We start from the raw sequence: 19243 nt of genomic DNA, 5'->3' as shown, positions 1-19243 counted from the left end.
GTCCACACAAGCAAACAATCCAGAAAGGGAAATCCGTAGAATCAATGGTCAGAGAACGAGTCAGAATCATACACATGCAGAAAATCAGAATATCAGGAAAAACGCTTGGTAAGGCAGGGTTAACTGGCAATACTTCGCGATGAGAAAGCACATGGTCCCAGCTTAAGTAGTCCCAAACAGGAAGTGAATGTAGAAGCAGCAGAGGGAGCGCTCAGTCAGTACTCGGGTGATGGCTCCCTCTGCTGGCTTGGCATTACAGAACCCCTCCCTCTAGGAGCGACTCCTGGAGCTCGGCGAGGACGTCCCCGCGGTCGGGGTGCTGGACGGTCAGGTCTGGCTCGATGGAATTCCTCCGTGAGCGATGGATCCAGAATGTCGTTGGCGGCCACCCATGACCTCTCCTCAGGTCCATAGCCTTCCCAGTCCACCAGATATTGGAGCTGACCCCCTCTACGCCGAGAGTCCAGTAACTCTTTTACCTGGTAGGCGGGCATACCACCTACATCCAGGGGTGGCGGTGGTTCTGGGATCATCTGGCCGGGGTCAGCCTCCGGGTGGACCGGTTTGAGAAGGGACACATGGAAAGAGGGAGAGATACGGTAGTTAGCAGGAAGCTCCAGCTGGTACGTTACCTCATTAATTCGTCTGAGAATCTTGAAAGGGCCTACGTACCTTGGGCTGAGCTTCCTGCTGGGCAGCCGCAGCTTGATGTCCCTCGTAGAGAGCCAGACCCGCTGTCCAGGTTCGTAGGGAGGGTGTGGACGTCGGCGTCTGTTGGCCTGGATCTCCTGATTCCTTACGGCCCGTTGAAGACGCACATGAGCACTGTCCCACACCCTCTCACTACGTTTAATCCAGTCGTCTACTGCCGGAACCGAGGAAGGTTCACCCGACCACGGGAACATAGGGGGCTGATACCCCAGGACACACTGGAAGGGGGTGAGGCCTGTAGATGCATGAGTGAGTGAATTCTGGGCATATTCGGCCCAGGGAAGAAACTCTGACCACCTATGTTGTTCCCTACTACAATAGGTTCGTAGATAACGGCCAATCTCCTGGTTGAGTCTCTCCACCTGGCCGTTGCTCTGAGGATGGTATCCAGATGTGAGGCTAACGTTAATATCCAATTGTTTGCAGAACGTTTTCCAGACTTGCGAGGTGAATTGTGTTCCTCTGTCGCTGACAATGTCCTCAGGTAAGCCATACATGCGGAATACATGGTTGAAGAGAGCTAAAGCTGTTTCCATGGCTGTAGGTAATCCCTTTAATGGAATTAACCGGCATGACTTTGAGAATCTGTCGATGATGACTAGAATGGTTGTGAATCCGTCAGATGGTGGCAGGTCAGTGATGAAGTCAATAGAGAGATGAGACCATGGTCGTTGTGGGATGGGTAATGGTTGAAGTAGGCCTGAGGGTAATTCCTTGGGGGTCTTGGATTGAGCACAGATCTGACAGGATTTGATGAAGATGGTTGTGTCTTTGGTCATTGAAGGCCACCAAAATGAGTTCTTTAACAGATGGAGGGTGCGTGATATACCTGGATGTCCTGAGCTGATGGATGTATGAACCCATTGGAGTACTTGGTGACGCATGTCTTGGGGTACGTATTGTTTGTTTGGTGGGCATTGTGGTGGTGGCGGATCTTGTTCTTGTCTGCGTTGAATTTCCTCCATGATGTCCCATGAGACTGGAGCCAGAATGACAGTGGGTGGTAGAATGGTTTCGGGTTTGAAATCCTCTATAGGAGGGTCATGCTTACGGGAGAGTGCGTCTGCCTTACTGTTCTTGCTGCCTGGTCAATAAGTAACGGTGAAATCAAAATGAGTGAAGAAGAGGGCCCATCGAGCTTGGCGAGGATTAAGTCTTTTTGCTCCCTTTATATAATCAAGGTTCTTGTGGTCGGTGATGACTTGGAATGGGTAGCGAGCGCCCTCTAGCCAATGTCTCCACTCCTCAATGGCTGCTTTCATGGATAATAATTCCTTATTACCAACATCGTAGTTCTTTTCTGCACTCGTGAGTTTTCTGGAGTAAAATGCACATGGATGAAGCTTGCCTGGTTGTCCATGACGTTGGGAGAGAACAGCTCCTATACCGCAGTCTGATGCATCCACTTCCAAGACAAACGGTAGATCAGGATCAGGATGTTTCAGGATGGGAGCTGAGGTGAAACTTGACTTGAGGGTGGCAAAAGCATGGCTTGTTTCTTCATTCCAACCGAGTTTCTTGGGTTTGTCCTTCAAGAGTGAGGTGAGAGGAGAGGCGATTGTGCTGTAATCTCTGATGAAACGGCGGTAGAAGTTGGCAAAGCCTAGAAATCTCTGAAGCTCCTTAATGGTAGTAGGTTGAGGCCAATCCGTGACTGCTTGAACTTTGATTGAGTCCATCCTCACTCCCTGGTGACTGACTTGATAGCCAAGAAAAGATGTCTGATGGACATGGAACTCACATTTCTCAGTTTTGACATAGAGTTGGTTCTCCAGTAGACGTGATAATACTGCACGCACATGAGTAACATGTTCAGTCTCTGTCTTGGAATAAATCAAAATGTCGTCGATGTAGGCAATAACAAATTTGTTCATGAAGTCCTTGAAAATTTCATTTATAAAGGATTGAAAGACAGCTGGGGAGTTAGCTAACCCATAGGGCATTACCTGGTACTCGAAGTGCCCCCTAGTGGTGAGAAATGCAGGAGATGTGGATGGACGAATGAACCCTGAGTCTAAAGCCTCCTCAATGTATTCCTCCATAGCCTGATCCTCAATCCTGGACAATGGGTAAACTCTGCTTTTGGGAGGCATGGCATTGGCAAGCAAATCAATGGCGCAATCCCATGGACGATGTGGAGGAAGTTGTGTGGCCTTAGTCTTGCTGAAAACTTCAGACAAATCTTGATATTGATTGGGGATGGATACTTTTACCTGGGTTTCGGGACTCTCAATGCTTGTGGTGAGACATGGTTGTGGCTGAATTGAAAGGCAGTTCATCAAACAGAAGGGAGACCAGTGAGTTAACTCCCCTTGGAACCAGGAAATGGAAGGATCGTGGATGGTGAGCCAAGGAAATCCTAAGATGACTTCGTATTTGGGTGAGTCAACGACATACAAGGTGATGTTTTCTTGATGGAACAAACCGGTTTGAAGTTTCAAGGTTTTTGTTTGACATTGGATACCTTGATTGATGAGAGTGTCGTCGATAGCTTTGATTTGAATGGGTGGAATGCATGGTTGGGTAGGAATATTAAACTTCTGAATTATGTCCTTGTTGATGATATTCAGAGCTGCTCCAGAGTCAATCAGCGCTGTGAGATCAAGAGACAGAGTATCAGTTCTTATGGTGACAGGTAGTGTAAGCGACTTATTTTTAAGGACAGAGAAATTGTGAATATTTACCCCTGTTGAAGACTTGGCCTTGAGTGGGCAACCGATACTGCGATGGCCTGGTTCACCGCAGTAGAAGCACAGATGATTTTGTCGACGTCTTGCTAGTTCCTCTTCCGTGATGGTGAGATTAACAAGTTCTGAAAATGATAACTCCTCTCTACGACAGGCGAGTTCAGTTTGCAGATCAACATTGAGGCTGTTGTAAAAGGTAGCTTTAAGAGAGACATCATTCCATCCACTCTGAGCTGCCAGTGTGCGAAACTCAATAGCATAATCAGCTGCGGTGCGGTTACCTTGTTTTGCATTAATAAGTTGTGTTGAAATATCCCTGCCCCCTGCGGGATATTCAAAAACTTCTTGAAGTTGAAGTAAAAAATACTCAGTGGATCTCCTGAGTTGTGTATCGCTATCCCACACCGCTGAAGCCCAATCGAGGGCTTTTCCCGTAAGCAAAGTCATGAGAAATGCACATCTCTTCTTCTCAGATTCAAATCGATCTTGTTGGAACTCAAAATATAGCTTTACTTGTCGAATGAATCCCTTGCATTGTTCAGCAGAGCCATCAAACTTATTAGGAAGAGCAAAGCTTACCGTTGAAGGCGTGGGAGGAGGAAGAGATCGTACGTAGTGCGTTAGGTGTTCGTTGATTGATTGTAGCTTTGCAAGTTGTTCCTGATAATTCTTCAGAACCTCGCTTTGGTAAGCGAATGCGGCTTGTAAGTTGGAAACCTCCGCTGGATTCACGGTAGGCGAAGTATTCTGTAATGAGGACGCTGATGCAGCATTAGAATCCATATGCAGAAGTTTATTGCAAATATCAAACAAACACGTGGAAACGGGCAGAGGGTCGATAACAGCAAAGCAGTCCGATCTTTCAACAATCCAAGGGATAATCCAAGAGACGTTAGTGAGAAACCAGGCAGAGAAGTCAAACCTTGAGATCAGTCCACACAAGCAAACAATCCAGAAAGGGAAATCCGTAGAATCAATGGTCAGAGAACGAGTCAGAATCATACACATGCAGACAATCAGAATATCAGGAAAAACGCTTGGTAAGGCAGGGTTAACTGGCAATACTTCGCGATGAGAAAGCACATGGTCCCAGCTTAAGTAGTCCCAAACAGGAAGTGAATGTAGAAGCAGCAGAGGGAGCGCTCAGTCAGTACTCGGGTGATGGCTCCCTCTGCTGGCTTGGTATTACATATATATACTGAATTTAAATCGCAGTTAAATTGGCCATAACTTTTAATTCGCTGCTGCCAATAGGGATGGGTATCGTTAAGGTTTTAACGGTATTTCTACTCTTACCAATACTCCTTATCGATCCGGTACTTTAACGGTATTCTTATCGGTTCTTTTTGTTATTTAAAAAAAAAAGGGGGGGGGGGAACTATTATGAACACATTTAATATTGCTTTATATTTTGAAATGTAAAATAAATATCTATAGCAAAAGAAAAAGCAATGCTTTAACAAAACAAATAAAACATGCATGTTGGGTGCAGGCTTTTGTGTTTTATATTCAGAAGACATAGGACACCAAAAACAAAGTACACACATGGTCAAACAAAAAAAGTATACAATTAAACAAATATACAAATTATATACCCAGTGCTTTAACTTCAGTAATGTCGGCAATACTGTTCAGGAGTAATATGGGCTAAAAAGACATCTAATAAAGTCAGATTTAAAATAACACTGCATAGGTTATCATAGATTAAAGTTATAAAAGCCAAAATTATTCATTCAAGAGCTGCGACAGATTTTCTCTTTGCCTTTTGTTGTTTGATTCACATTAATGGAGCAATCGTCAGCAGGTTTATTAGACTGCTGCCCCTTTAAGACCAAATGCAGATCTAATCATTATTACGCATCATATTTTCTCCCAACTATTAACGCCCATTTAAGACATAAACTGTATTTGTGAATAAACTGTTTAAGTGAATCTCCAAGACAGCCATTTTGACATATTTGATCGTTTAGATGTGCACACGAAGCCCAAAATATACGTTGCTTGTCTCGGTAGTTGAACTTTTCTATTGTAAAACAGTCAAATATAAAACAAAAAATTCTACTTACATTTTACCAGGCATTCGTTAACTTATTTAATCATTTTGACATTGATGAGCTAAACCGCTGAACTTTTAGTCTTCCTAACAACAAACAGAGCGTTGCGTAATGTAGTGCATCAGAGCAGCATCAATAATAATATCAAGTGAATCTCTTATTTGCATCTTAAGTTTATTGCCAATAATAATGACAGGTTTGCGAACGTGAACCTGACGTGAACTCGGTGAGCTCGCGCAAAACACATCTTCAGCACAGCGACTCATTTAAACGCCTCTGATTGGCCGATGTGATCAACAGACATGTCTGTGATTGGCTACAATGCTCAACGCTTCAAAGGCACGTTAAAAGTACCTTCAATGCAAAGGGAAAAATATAAATAAAAATGTAATATGCACTGGTCATGATTAGGTAATCGCGGCCGCTGTAATCTTATTCACATTTGTTTTTCTGATTAATTGCTTTGCTCTGTGAGAAAGACAATTGAACACCATATTCGGGGCTTTACTAAAAACATTCGGGGCTTAAGCCCCCTTAGCCCAGCCCTAGCGCTGCCCCTCAATATTTTATATTTTTTATTAAGCTGTTCTTGTCTTTACTAAAATCAAAATTAGGCTAATCAAAGGGAAGATTCCTCTTACAAATCACGAGGGAGCGATTTGACCGCTGATTTTGGCTAACGTAATAGACTCGCTGTTTTTGCTGATGCCGAATCGTCTTTAGCATACAATACATTCATTACAAAAGTAACTTTAAGTTAAACGTGTGTTTAAACTACACCTGGGGAAACTCACTTCACCTTCAGAGGCTCTGTCAGGGGCAGCTCAGTCTAGTCGGGTTGCAGGACCACCGCACTGCAGCAGACTCGCTGTCGCTGTGTGTGTGAGCCAGACTGAGCGCGAACGCCGCTCTGCACGTTTGAATCAGGGACGTAACTATTTGAGGGGCAGGGGGAGGGGCGAATAATACATTTAAAATTAAAAATTAAATTGTTCACTTTTGGTAAATGTATTGGACATAGTGGTGGGTTGTTTTTGTAAGTACAGTTTTTGGATCATCAAAGTTAGGGGGGCAGCTGGGGGGGCAAGGCTCTAGAGTGGGGGGGCACCTGCCCCCCTTGTCCCACTGTAGATCCGCCCATGCATATTTCAGACTCATAAGAATCAACACAAATGTCTGAAATTGAGCTTCTCCAAACACTGAATCAACTGAACTAATAGTTTGACAGAATGATCCGATTTCGTTCCTGATTAATCAAATACGTGTGTGTTTGTTCAGAGGAAAAAGACTTGAAGATAAAGAAGACCAAAGCAGAGAAGTGCAGTGATGAAGAAATGCATTTAAAGAGAATCCGTTACATTCAGACTGTGATTCATATGGACATTTCTGTGTAATGTCATTGATCTTAACTTGACTTATAATATTATGGCCAATATTTCTGGATAATTGAAGGTCTGAGAATGCTACTTCTCTTGAGTTTATAGAAAGCAGAAGACTTTACTGACTGACTGAATTCACAAACTCTCTACTTGTTATAGGTGGGGATTTCAGTGTTGTGGTTGACAGCGCTCTTGATAAATGATTGACAGGCCGTCTCTCATCACTTAATTCAGAATATAAACCATTCCTGGAGAGACTTGATGTGACTGATGTCTGGAGGACCAAATTCACTGATACTAAAGCTTTTACCTGGAGAAACAAGACCACTTCTCATTCCTCTCATATAGACTTTTAGCTGATCTCTGAATCTATTGATATTCACAATATTTTAGTTGATATTCTTCACTTCTCCTAACTGACTGTAAGGCTATCTATATAAAGACTAAGCTCTCTGTAAGCACTTCATATTGAAAGGTAAATATCTGTCTTATATAATACCATAAGCTTAAAGTTATATCATTTCTTAACCAGTATTGTAAAAAATCTGTAATGGAACGCTCTTTTAGTAATAATTGGGAGTTAGTAAAATATGATATTGGTAAATTAACTAGAAACTAAGTGAGTAAAACTGAGTAAAAGGCAGTAATTAATGAAACTTCTGCTCTTATAATCACAGACCCCTGGAAATCTCTCAGATGATCAAACTGTTCGCTTCATAAATGACAAAACCAGCTTGATGATATTTACAGATGTAAAGCTGAAGATGCTTCTGTGCAATCAGAGCAAGATGAACAAAACTCTGCATTATTCTTCAGGTCATGCCCGTTATTATAGCATTTCTTAACTTAGAGATTGAGGAAGTCGTACACTCCAGTATACAGTAGGAGGCACTAAACATCCTTCACGATATAACTAAATCCGCCAGAAAACTAAATGAAGAAGAAGAGAGATGGTTGGGGTTTATTGTTGATATCTGAGCCCTCTGGGCATGCGCATTCAGAAACTGAAAGTAACGGAAACTAAAGAAGATCCTTAGGAAATTATTCACCTTCAGAAGTCTTGAAACATACATAAATATCACATCACGGTATGTTCATTTATCTGTTTCAAATATCATGCCATATTATTGCACAATATTTTTGCGTCGCTATCATATTAAAATAATCTTCAATCTTTAACTAATCTTCAAGTATTAGCATATGTTAATACTCATTTTATGGTGTTGTGACGCATGTAAAAGTGAACAAGTTCATCTTCAGGATTATAATAATATCGAATTCTAGGGATTCTGCTTTTTGATCCTGAGATTCTTTACAATCTGAAATATACAGAGGTGGAAAGTAAACATGTAAAACTGAACACTTCATGGTTACTGTAGCCCAGGCGTCGACTCACAGACGATCAGCTTTAGCAAAGAACTTATATTGACAAGAAGTGAAAGCCAAGAACGTTCCATTGCAACACCAGCGCCCAGCAGCAGCGCTACACTTCCGCCGTTTTGGGGTGAAAGCGACTCTGCAGTCCACTAGCTTCTCGCTATCGCTATGGCAAAAAAAAAAAAAAAAAAAGTAGGCTGAAATCCAACCTGAATGATGACAACACCAAATAACGTACAACCACTTTGACTAGTGATCATCAAATTCTTTTAACAGTTTATTTGATAGATGTTATTTTTAAGTCTACCACTTTTTTCACAAAACCTTTGCTCTCTATAAACCATGTCAGTTTGGGTTGAAATTCTTTGAAGTTCAAGTATTAGCATTATAAACACTGAATTAATACTACCATATGAAATTAAATTAAGAACATGCATCAGAAAAATGATGAATGTTGGACAATAAATAACAGGAATTAACAGCTTGACAGTAAACTGTTTTTGCAGGATGTCTTCTATTAATGTCCATTAAAGCAACATTATTTTAAAAAAAAAGTAAAAAAAAAGAAGCCAATTCGGGAATAACAGACACGCTGTGAGCCAGAGCTTCACGTCAGTCCTGCCGAGCCAGAGCTTCACGTCAGTCCTGCCGATCCAGAGACTGTTCACGTCACGTCTGCCGATCCAGAGACTGTTCACGTCACGTCTGCCGATCCAGAGACTGTTCACGCCACGTCCGCCGATCCAGAGTCTGTTCAAGTCACGTCCACCGAGCCAGTTTTTTCCAGACAAGATGGCTGCCGCCGAGCCAGTTTTTTCCGGACAAGATGGCCGCCGCCGAGCCAGTGTCTCCGGACAAGATGGCCGCTGCCAAGTCGCGTGAGCCCTCAGCAGAGATGGCCGCCGACATGCCTGAACCTGAGCCCTCAGCAGAGATTGCCGCCGCCACACCTGAACCCTCAGCAGAGATGTCCGCTGACACGTCTGAACCTGAGCCTTCAGCAGAGATGGCCGCTGCCACGCCTGAACCTGAGCTCTCAGCAGAGATGGCCGCTGCCACGGTGTCTGTTCCTGTTCCTGAGCCGGTGTCTGTTCCTGTTCCTGAACTGGTGTCTGTTCCTGTGCCCTGGCCACCTGAAGGGTCGTCTCCGCCCTGGCCGCCTGAAGGGTCGTCTCCGCCCTGGTCGCCTGCTCCGCCCTGGTCGCCTGCACCGCCTGCTCCGCCCTGGTCGCCTGCACCGCTTGCTCCGCCCTGGTTGCCTGCTCCGCCCTTGTCGCCTGCACCGCCTGCTCCGTCCTGGTCACCTGCACCGCCTGCTCCGCCCTGGCCCCCCGTCTTGCCGCAGTCTCCAGGTCCTCTTCCGCTCCATGGGCCTGGCCCTCCATCCCGCCCCCGGGTCTGCCTCCGCTCCACATCCCTCCTGGACAATTATTTTTTAGAGCGTCTGGAAGCCGCTCCTTTGAGGGGGGGCTATGTCTGTCTACCTGTGTTTTGACCCATTGCCTGTAGTTTGGATTACGCCTTTGGATTGCCCATAATTAACAAAAGCTGCATTTGGATCTCACCTTCGAGTCTCGGAGCAGTTTGTGACATTGTGAAACATGATGGCTGAAATCTGAGTTGTTGTGATTCATAGTTGGGTGATTCTTAGACTGTGGGCACTTGTTACACTTATGTTCTTTGGTCATATTTTTAAAAATGCATATCATTTTGGACAAATTCCTCTTTCTTTGGCAAACTAACAATAGAACCATTTTAAAAAAACGTTTTACTACCTTTCTATTATGATTTATTTTTTTCATACTTTTCAACATCTTTATAAGTGTCAAAATCACTGTTTTCTCCTTGTTACACAACCAGACTTTTTAACTTCAACAATGAAAATACAGTTTTAAAATTTTCAACAACAAATGAAGAAAAATCAAGGTAAATACTGCTTGATCACTTAATATATTTATTCTACGTCATTTCCAAACATGCTGTACCTTCAAGGGTGTTTTTTAAAAGCTAAAAATTTTAAGTTAAAAAAAGAGTATTTTGCATACATGAAATGTTAAGTATTAATTCAAAGCTAATCAGTGAAGCTATCTTCCATTTTTTGTGAGTTTACGAGAGTAGATATGTGTAATACTTTTTATATTATAATATATTACAATACTTTTTATATTTATATTATGCTATTATTTTTATTTCTAAATTATACTTTTATATTAATTTATTTAATTTATCTATTTTTAAGTTGCCAGACAACAATTTATATGACAGGTAATGGGATAAGACAACAAAAGGTCAGAGGCCTATAGGGACAAAAAAAAAAAGGCTGAAATAATATGAAGAGAGACTTAAAAGAGACAGGGAGATATGCCACCGGAGTGTAGTGAACACACTTGAACTTGGACGGGTGCCGGACGAACTGAATCGTATAGCCAAGTCTGATGATATGGAGGAGTCAGCTGGACAGACTTGGAAGCGCTTTCCAGGCTTCCACAAACTAAGCCAGAAGACACGGGGCACCACAGATGTACCCGGCCCGCGGTGGGGCAGCGAGGTGGAAGACAGGGACTCGACTCGGAAGGCCCGGGGGCAGCCCAAAGCAGGATCTGAGTGTGCGGTGGGGCACTTACCTGTCTCCACGGGTCGGCAGGGGGTGGGTGAGAAGGTGTAGTTGGGTCCTTGAACCACACCTGGCTGCCGGCTGACGATACAAGAGGTGGCTGAGGGTGGCAAGGCATTGCAGGGTCACACACTGCCAGCCTGGCCCTCTTGGGACCCAGAGATAGTGAAGCTGCTCTTACTGAGAATTTGGGTACTGCTGACTGAGACGCCAGCGGTGGAACAGAATTGATTCAACAAAAAATTCTCTGGCCTGGCCCTCTCCAGGGAAGAGCAGCTGACTCTGGGTCGCCCGTCTCAGGGCTGCTGAGACGGGTGGTGCCGTCTTCCTGCGAAGGCTCGATGTAACAATAGAGCTGGCTGTGGTGGAGCATCCTCAGCATCCATCTCGACGACTGCAAGCAGATCGCGCGCGCGGTTATGAGGATTTTTTTTTTTTAAACTGAAAGTAGCCTAGGTAACGTTATAGATCCTGGGAGGGCGTGGCGCGTGGGCACAAATAAACTGATGTGTATTTCAAATAATTTTATCAACTTGAAATACAGGAATATTTTTGTAGATGTGTTCCTAAAAATATGCATATATTTTTTATACGTTTTACGTTTGCATGTGAGTGTTTTAAACCCTGTTTAGACCCGTGTTTCCCCCGTGTCCGACCCGACCCGCACCCGTATCCGACACAGTTGGATATTTTTCACCCGTTTGAGCAAAATTTGCGGGTCACCCGCAATCATCATCGTCACGGGTACCCGAACCCGTGCAGGACTCTAGTGTCAGTTATTTACAGTATGCACTGTAACCATTCATCTGTGAGACAAATCAGTTTTATACATCAAACTCGGCACTACACTAGAGTGTTTAATGACTTTGTGAATTGAGTTTAATGAAATGGAATGTCATTTCCACCACCACACACATTTTTAAAAAATATTTAAAAACTTCTCATCACACATTAAAAATGTATAAACAATTTATGAGATCATGGTCTACTTAATATAAAAATTAAAGTTATTTAATATAAAAATTAAAGTTATTTCTTTTCTAATAAGCTCTTACCCAAACCGATATTACATTTCAGAGTGTGACAGGTGTACAGTTCAGCATTTGGTCCTTGGGGCAGTTAATTTATCATATTGACAAATGTATAATTATTATACATTGTGGAAAAACTGATCAAATAAGTTACAAAATGTTATTCTGTTTTTAAATAACAGCTGTATATTGAGATGTGGTGGAAATGACATTCGTTCATTGCAGGTCGGAAAAAAACTACTAACAATTTCTCTTATAAGTTTGTCCTCTTACAGACCTTAAAACTAGACAAATTAATTAGACTTATGAGACTGTGTTACGTGACTTTTGAAGTTTTTTTTTATTCAACTTCACAAGGCTAAAAGTGCCCCTAGTTGAAGAAATGCCCAGTTATTGTATTTCTTGTATCTGATTATTTAACTGCATGAAAACGAATTATTGTGGAGGTTAAAAGTGTAACAGGCTCCATGTCGAAGCGTTCAGAGAGTTATTCATTAATGGTTTAGGTCAATCAGTTAGTGTGATATGAGCTCTAACACAGAGAAGCTGTCAGTGAGTCTCTCTACAGCAGCAGAAACACATGAACCTTCTGAACAGAGAGAGATTCAGGCTTGTCCTCCTGCTGTTTAAGTTCAATGTTCAATGAGACTCAAGAGCCACTGACGGTGGGTAATGGAGACTGAATCACTGATCCAGTTCATCTCAGAGGTTCAGATCTGGCCTTTGTGCAGTCAGACCAGTTCTTCCACAGTAAACCAGTACTTTATGGACTTCAGAAGAAAAGGATCCTCCACAATCTGCTGCAACTACACAGTTGGAAGCACATAAATCTCTAGAGAGTCATTGTGTGTGTGGTATTGGGATTTGATAGTACTGTACTGGCATAGTCTAAATGTTATGTATGATTTTCTTTTTCTCAGTGTTTTCAGGTGCAGGTCTGAAGTCAGTTTCTCATTATGGAGAACAGAGAGAGCAGGAAGAAATCTTCATCTCCAGATCCCAGCTGTGTGTCTGTGAAGAGTGATGATTCAATGACTTATCCTCCTAAATTCAGCGATGAACCAGTGACCTCTGACCCCAGTGATGAAGCAGTGACCTCTGACCCCAGTGATAAAGAAGTGACCTCTGACCCCAGGTGAGTGTAAACCATTAGTGGTGAATTAACTGTTTTATGGGAGTCACAAACAAACTGAATTCACACAGAGATATGAGATTTGCAGTAGGGCTGCAACTAATGATTATTTTGATTATGGATTAATTTGTTGATTTATTTTTTCAATGAATCAGATGAAAAATCCCCAAAAAATAAAATTAATTTGAATTCTTGAAGATGTATTTTATTTTATTTTTTTATTTAACCCCCTGGGGCCGGCGCGATAGGCTCGCTTTTTTTCTTATCAAAGCAAAAGAGACTCAAAATACTCTGTTGACTTTGATCTTGCATACAAGTTTCATACATCAATCGATCCTGTTAAGTGTGTATTTTTTTTGTGTATACTCACAATAAAAACAAAGTGTTGTGCTTTTCACCAAATAAAGCCTTCTCTCTGTCAGTGAAGTCCATTCTGAAACGCTTCCGAAAATGAACTGTAACTCAGCGAATACTCAGTCAAACAGTCACACGGGCACACAGGCATGAAGCTTGAATTCTCTTCTTTTAAAGCTCCAATATGTAGGAATTTTGTAATAAAATTTCCGAAAATAACTTGCACAGTGTGATATATTTCCTCCAGTTGTGTACTTACAATATCTTAAAAGTCTCCAAAGATTTTTTATTTCAGAGAAATTCCGATTTTAAATAACTGGCCGTCCCGGAAAAGAAATGTCGCACCTCAGTGACGCAATGTCCGCTCTATCCTTTTTTCCGGTGTGGACCATGTGATAGGATATTCCACCACACCGGATTTTTTTTTTACAACAACTTTATTGAGTTTTTTTTTTTCTTATCACAATAAACAATAAAGACGTCTGACAAAGAATAAAAAAAGAATAAAATAAAAAATATGACCCACCACACCGGAATATCGCATGGTCAAATGCGGAAGTGGTGGTTAAAGCATTATAGCCATAGTATGGTTATAGCTGTTATGGATCACAAACTCTTTGGCGAGTATTGAAGTGCCAACAAAACGAAAGCGTCCATATTCGGATACACGTGGAGTCGCGGACTGTGTGACAAACGGAGCAATAAAACCCGGATAAATATCGGCCAGGCGTTTTCGAGATGGAGAGAGCTGCGCGATAATCTTGGACTTGACAGAGACTCTGCTCTCGCGAGTGTATTGATAGACAGGTAAGACATGCAACTGTCAATAATAGCACTTATAAACAAAGTTATATTGCTCTTTGTACTTTGGTAAGGCTTTTTATCACGTGTGGTGACCGAGATTATGGCAGTACAATTAAATACAATCGGATATGTGTTGTTAAAAAAATATATTTAGTCATTACTTGCAAATTCGTTCAAATTTACTTTTAGATATTGGTTTGAACACGTTAAACAACACGGCATTAACCATAAAAACGTAAAACTGCACAACATTAACCAAACAAATCATTTGACAAATAGCTGCATGTTGTAACGGGATAATATAGCATAACATTTCACGTTCCTTGCAGTTCATTAATTATGATGACATAAAATAATACGATCAGACATACAGGTAATACAAAAACGAATAAAATTACCTCATCCGTGATCATGATTCATTAATTCCATGTAGATATATCGCTAGATGGTGAAAACGCATTATAAACGACATCTCCCATCGTCACCTCCTTCATAGCGTCATCAAGCTTCGCCTTTGTTATTGTTGGAAACTGCGCCCTCTTGTGGTCAAATACCAAAGTCGCATACTGGAGCTTTAAATGAAGTAATTTTTATAAAAAACAAATATTCTCAGTTTATGTAATATGTATGAAAAGAGAGAGATGACAGTCGTTCTCATCTCAGCTCATTATGTTTTAATGTGACCCCGCCCACGGAGAGCGCGCTAGGCAATTCATACAAACTTGTGAACGCCCACATCAGCTGGATAACACACACAGCAAGTAATCAGACTCATGTACTTTACGACGCTGTGAGGAATAATACTATCTTAGGCCCCGTTTACACGATGGGAAAACGCAGATATTTCCCTGCGTTTTGGCCTGTCATTTACACGAAAATGCAGATTTTATCCCAGAAAACGATTATTTCTAAAAACTCCGGCCAAAGTGGAGATTTCTGAAAACGCCGGTTATGTGTTGCCGTGTCAACTGGGAGAAACGGGGTTTTAGGTTCTCAAACGTCACATTATGCGCCAGAAAATGCTTACGTCATGTTAGCGCCCTATGTTTAGAGTTTGTTTGGCTACTATTTAATCATGGATGCTGTTAAAGTGGTACTCATTTTTACTTTTGTGCAAACGCTTTTGGCCTGTTTGCATTTGCTTCGCTGTCTGTCCACACGAACGAACCTCGCGCCATGTCTGTTGTTTTGAAAGGAACAGGAAGTCGCTCGTGCTATTCGTTGTTGTTGATTTTGAGGATTCTAATTGGCTTGCATGGCTTTATCCTTCTCCCTACACTGCCGCCCATTGTATTTATGCGGGTTGATGTAAACGACAACTTTTTTTGAAAACGATGTTGTGTGCACAATGTTATTTTTGAAAACGGAGGGGGAGAAATATTCGTTTCTCTAAATACCCGGCTATGTGTAAATGTGGCCTTAATAATAATCCTGGAAAATTTTAAAATTTAAAATTTAAAAATTGACTACAAAAATCGAATAGATTATAAAGTTTTTACTGTAAAATACTGCCACATCAAATAAGCTTATAATGTTGCCAAGTTCTGCTCATGTTAAATATATATATATATATATATATATATATATATATATATATATATATATATATATATATATATATATATATATATATATATTATGTTTTGTCAAAAATAAAGTAATCAACTAAGATGCTATTATAGTGTTTGTTTCAATGTAGGCTATATTCAAACTAATGAATCCTTAACTTTGAAATACGGATGATAAAATGTATACTTTAGTTTTTACAAAGAAAGATTACACTGGAAATATTCTTAAAATTTGAATTGTTGTTTTAATTGTATAACCTTTTTAATAAAATAGCAAAAAATATATATATATATACAAGGATAGATGTAAACAAATTCTTAAAAGGTCAATATAAACCTTCTCTTTAAATAATTTTTATTGTGTTTTATTAGTGACACATTTGGGTAGAGAATATATTCCAAAACTTTCTGAAAATACAGTATGAGAACAATTAACTGCACAATTACTAGAAATGTTTACCTGGGATATTATACAATTTGCAAGCACAATTTGTGAAAAAACAACAACAACTGTGTTTCCACCTGTGAACCAATTTTGTATATATATATTGTCCTTGCATTCTTTCCTGTGGCTCAGTGACACACCTGAATGAAAGGCTCATTATGCAAGTCGTTGTCTTCTCAGGTGTGAACCACTCAATTTTCATGATGGTGTTGGATTCACGCCCCTACGCATATTGCCTTTCCAAACAAAAAGTGTCTTACAAAATTTTAATCAATATATTGTTTTATGTGAATGATTAGGCAGGATGATTTTCACATCATTTTGAAGAATAAACTCTAGGCGACAAAATGCATTATTCAGAAGTCTTGTGGACACATATTTAGTATGTTTTGTGGCCTTATTTCAGAAACTTTCATTTTTAGTTTTTTTCAATAACCATGCACAAACATTATTCTCTCAAAAATACAAACATGTACATACATGTTGCTCACATATTATGGTAGCCCTGTTTGTGCTAAATAGAGTGTAATTACACCTTTGCCATTAATATGTTTATAAGCAACTGAAAAAAGCACAAATGTCAGGGCATGTCAGAACATCTCAAGGACCCCAAAAACACCTTAGGCCCCAGAGGGTTAAATCTACTATTTAAAAAAATGTTGTTCCACATCCTGCTCAATGTTGTCCTCCAAACATTGTGTAATATAAAGGCTATGTAAACAAATATATAGTGAATGAATCTTTGTAGGCTATGCTGTACATTATGTGCACAAAAAAAACGTTAAAATACAGAAATTAAGTTCTAAAAAAAAAAAAATACTGAAGTTGAAATGACAAAATTTATCCTAAAACAAAACATGATACTATGCTATCAGAAAGCATAGGCTATGAGAAACACATTCACTCATCTGAACAGTAATTATATTGCATTAATAGGTTATTCCAACAGTATCCCTGCTTTCATAAAAATATGATTACTTGTGTTACATGAAGAAAGTCTTGTGTTACGACTGTAATCCTCGTTACCTAACCCTAACCCTCACCCTTAGAAGGGAGCGAGACACGACACATTGGGAAACGCCTTCAGCGTGACGCGCTTGAAGCCTGTATGAAACTGCGTCATTAAGTCACTTGTGATCGCATCGCCGGATCACAACAGCATCAGCTTCTGATAGGTCGAAGCAAGTCGTTCTCAGGAGCACAGGAAGTGTGGAGTGATGCAGCATCACAGGAACGACTGTAATGAGGGTTACAGTCGTAACCCGAGATGTTCCCTCGTCGAGAATAAACACATCCTTGATCACTATTTTTCTCTGACTCGGTGCTCCCAACACAGGGCCTTGGGACAGGAACCATGGTTTCTTCCACATGACCAAAGAACGAAGGCATCCGAAGGCATTACTTTGATTGTGTGAAATGGGTTCCCCTTTGGGGAAAAGTCAAGTCAAGTCACCTTCATTTATACAGGGCTTTTAACAATATAGATTGTTTCAAAGCAGCTTTACAGTGATAATAGGAAATTAAAGTAACAGAGATTGTTTTAGCTTTAAAGCAGCTCTAGAATAAAGTTATTGTCTTTATTGAAAGTTACTTCCGTCGCAACGATCATTAGTTATTAACTTAGGGGCCGCTAAAATGACACCGTTCTAACAGAAAACTCCTAATGCGATCCGGCCGCTCATTTGCACAAAACAGTGCCTGGTGGCTTGAGAACGCAAACCATGAAATAGTTTCCAAGGTACAAGCCTTGAAAAATGTAGTAGACGGTTGCATAGTTATAATTGTCTCCCTGATATTATTAATCTTGTAAGTAAAGAAGTTTGTAAGAACTGATTTTCCTGCTAAGACAAAAGCTGAGATAAAACTCACCATAAAGCAATAAAACGCACCCTGGACACAAGATCGCAAAGAAAGATCACAGGACATTGTCTTGTCCAAACTTTTCTCCTTCCTTATCTCTGCATCCCCCTCTCCCTCCACCCTTCCTCTCCCCCTGAGTCAAGTCACCAAAAGTTCACTAAGAATGTCTATTTATCACATATAATGTGCCTTGTGGATCTATTGTTTTTCCTTTTCATGTTTGGTATCATTTTAAATGTCTCAGTGCAATTGGTAAAATGGTCTTAATTTCATTGCAGTCATTTGTATAATGAGAAAGATTGAGAACTTAGGAGAATCCTGTTCTCCTCTTTGGGTGATGTCTCTTCAAGATATCTCCCCTCTCCCCCGAAACCAGGTGCTACCTTTTGAATTGACCCAAAACAACTATACCAAATACCACTACCAAAATATTGGTATAACCCTTTTGTTCTGGTCTGGGTATTTAAGGGTTGGTGACAGAGCAGTCGGGGGAATCTGTAACCAGGATCATCCCCCATACAGTGCTGTTTCCCATTGGAAAACACTCACACACTGCTGTGTGTCTCTGTCAGGAATGCATTGCTTACTTTTAGAGTAATCTTTGAGTAATTTATGTCATGTATTTATTATTTCTGAATTGGCTTTTAATCATTTACTTGTGTAATTGGCACAATACATTTTTACCTGAAAATGAATTGTTATATTTGAATTATTCTGCAGTTTTCTGAAATCATTATTCCTAGTAGATTAACCAAAGGCACTAATGAATGGAGCATGGAGCACCTCATTAATTTGGCCACTGCCCTGGTCACAACCTCCAGCAGCTCCTCGAAAGCAGGAGAATGGGGTGGCAAATCTGCACATTCTCCTACCTCGATGCTCAAAATATCTAACTCCTCAGAGCCAGATAATTCACGCATCAGCACTCATTCATGTTGTCAAGTTTATGCAAAATGGAAATAACATTTCCTAACATTTCTAACTTTCTAACATTTACAGATAAAGATGTAGCTGTAAAATTATGCACTGAAAAAAGAAAATCTCAAAGGTAATAAACAGCACACACATCTGTCAAAGCACAACAGTGCTAGCCGCGATAAACACTTATGCTTTTGTTTGAAGTTGAAAGTTGACATAAGGGGCCCTATCTTGCACCCAGCGCAATTGACTTTGTACACCGACGCATGTATCATTCCTATTTTGCACCCTCGCAAAGCGGACTTTTCC

The 19243-nt window shown here is 40.8% G+C and overlaps 1 protein-coding gene across 1 annotated transcript in view; it reads left to right on the top strand.

Moving 5' to 3' along the window:
* The first annotated feature begins 7767 nt into the window (after nt 1–7767).
* LOC308687555 (uncharacterized protein) overlaps nt 7768–19243 on the top strand; it is a 100705-nt gene continuing 89229 nt past the window's right edge. Inside the window, exons 1-2 of the mRNA XM_081360161.1 lie at nt 7768–7919; nt 12774–12988. The gene's annotated coding sequence lies outside the window, so the exon portion shown is untranslated. The remainder of the gene's footprint in view (nt 7920–12773; nt 12989–19243) is intronic.

Source organism: Scardinius erythrophthalmus, assembly GCF_964197995.2.
Source record: "Scardinius erythrophthalmus genome assembly, chromosome: 3".
NCBI lineage: Eukaryota > Metazoa > Chordata > Actinopteri > Cypriniformes > Leuciscidae > Scardinius > Scardinius erythrophthalmus.
Note: the sequence above shows the minus strand (reverse complement) of the source record. Positions and strands in the feature narration are given on the sequence as shown.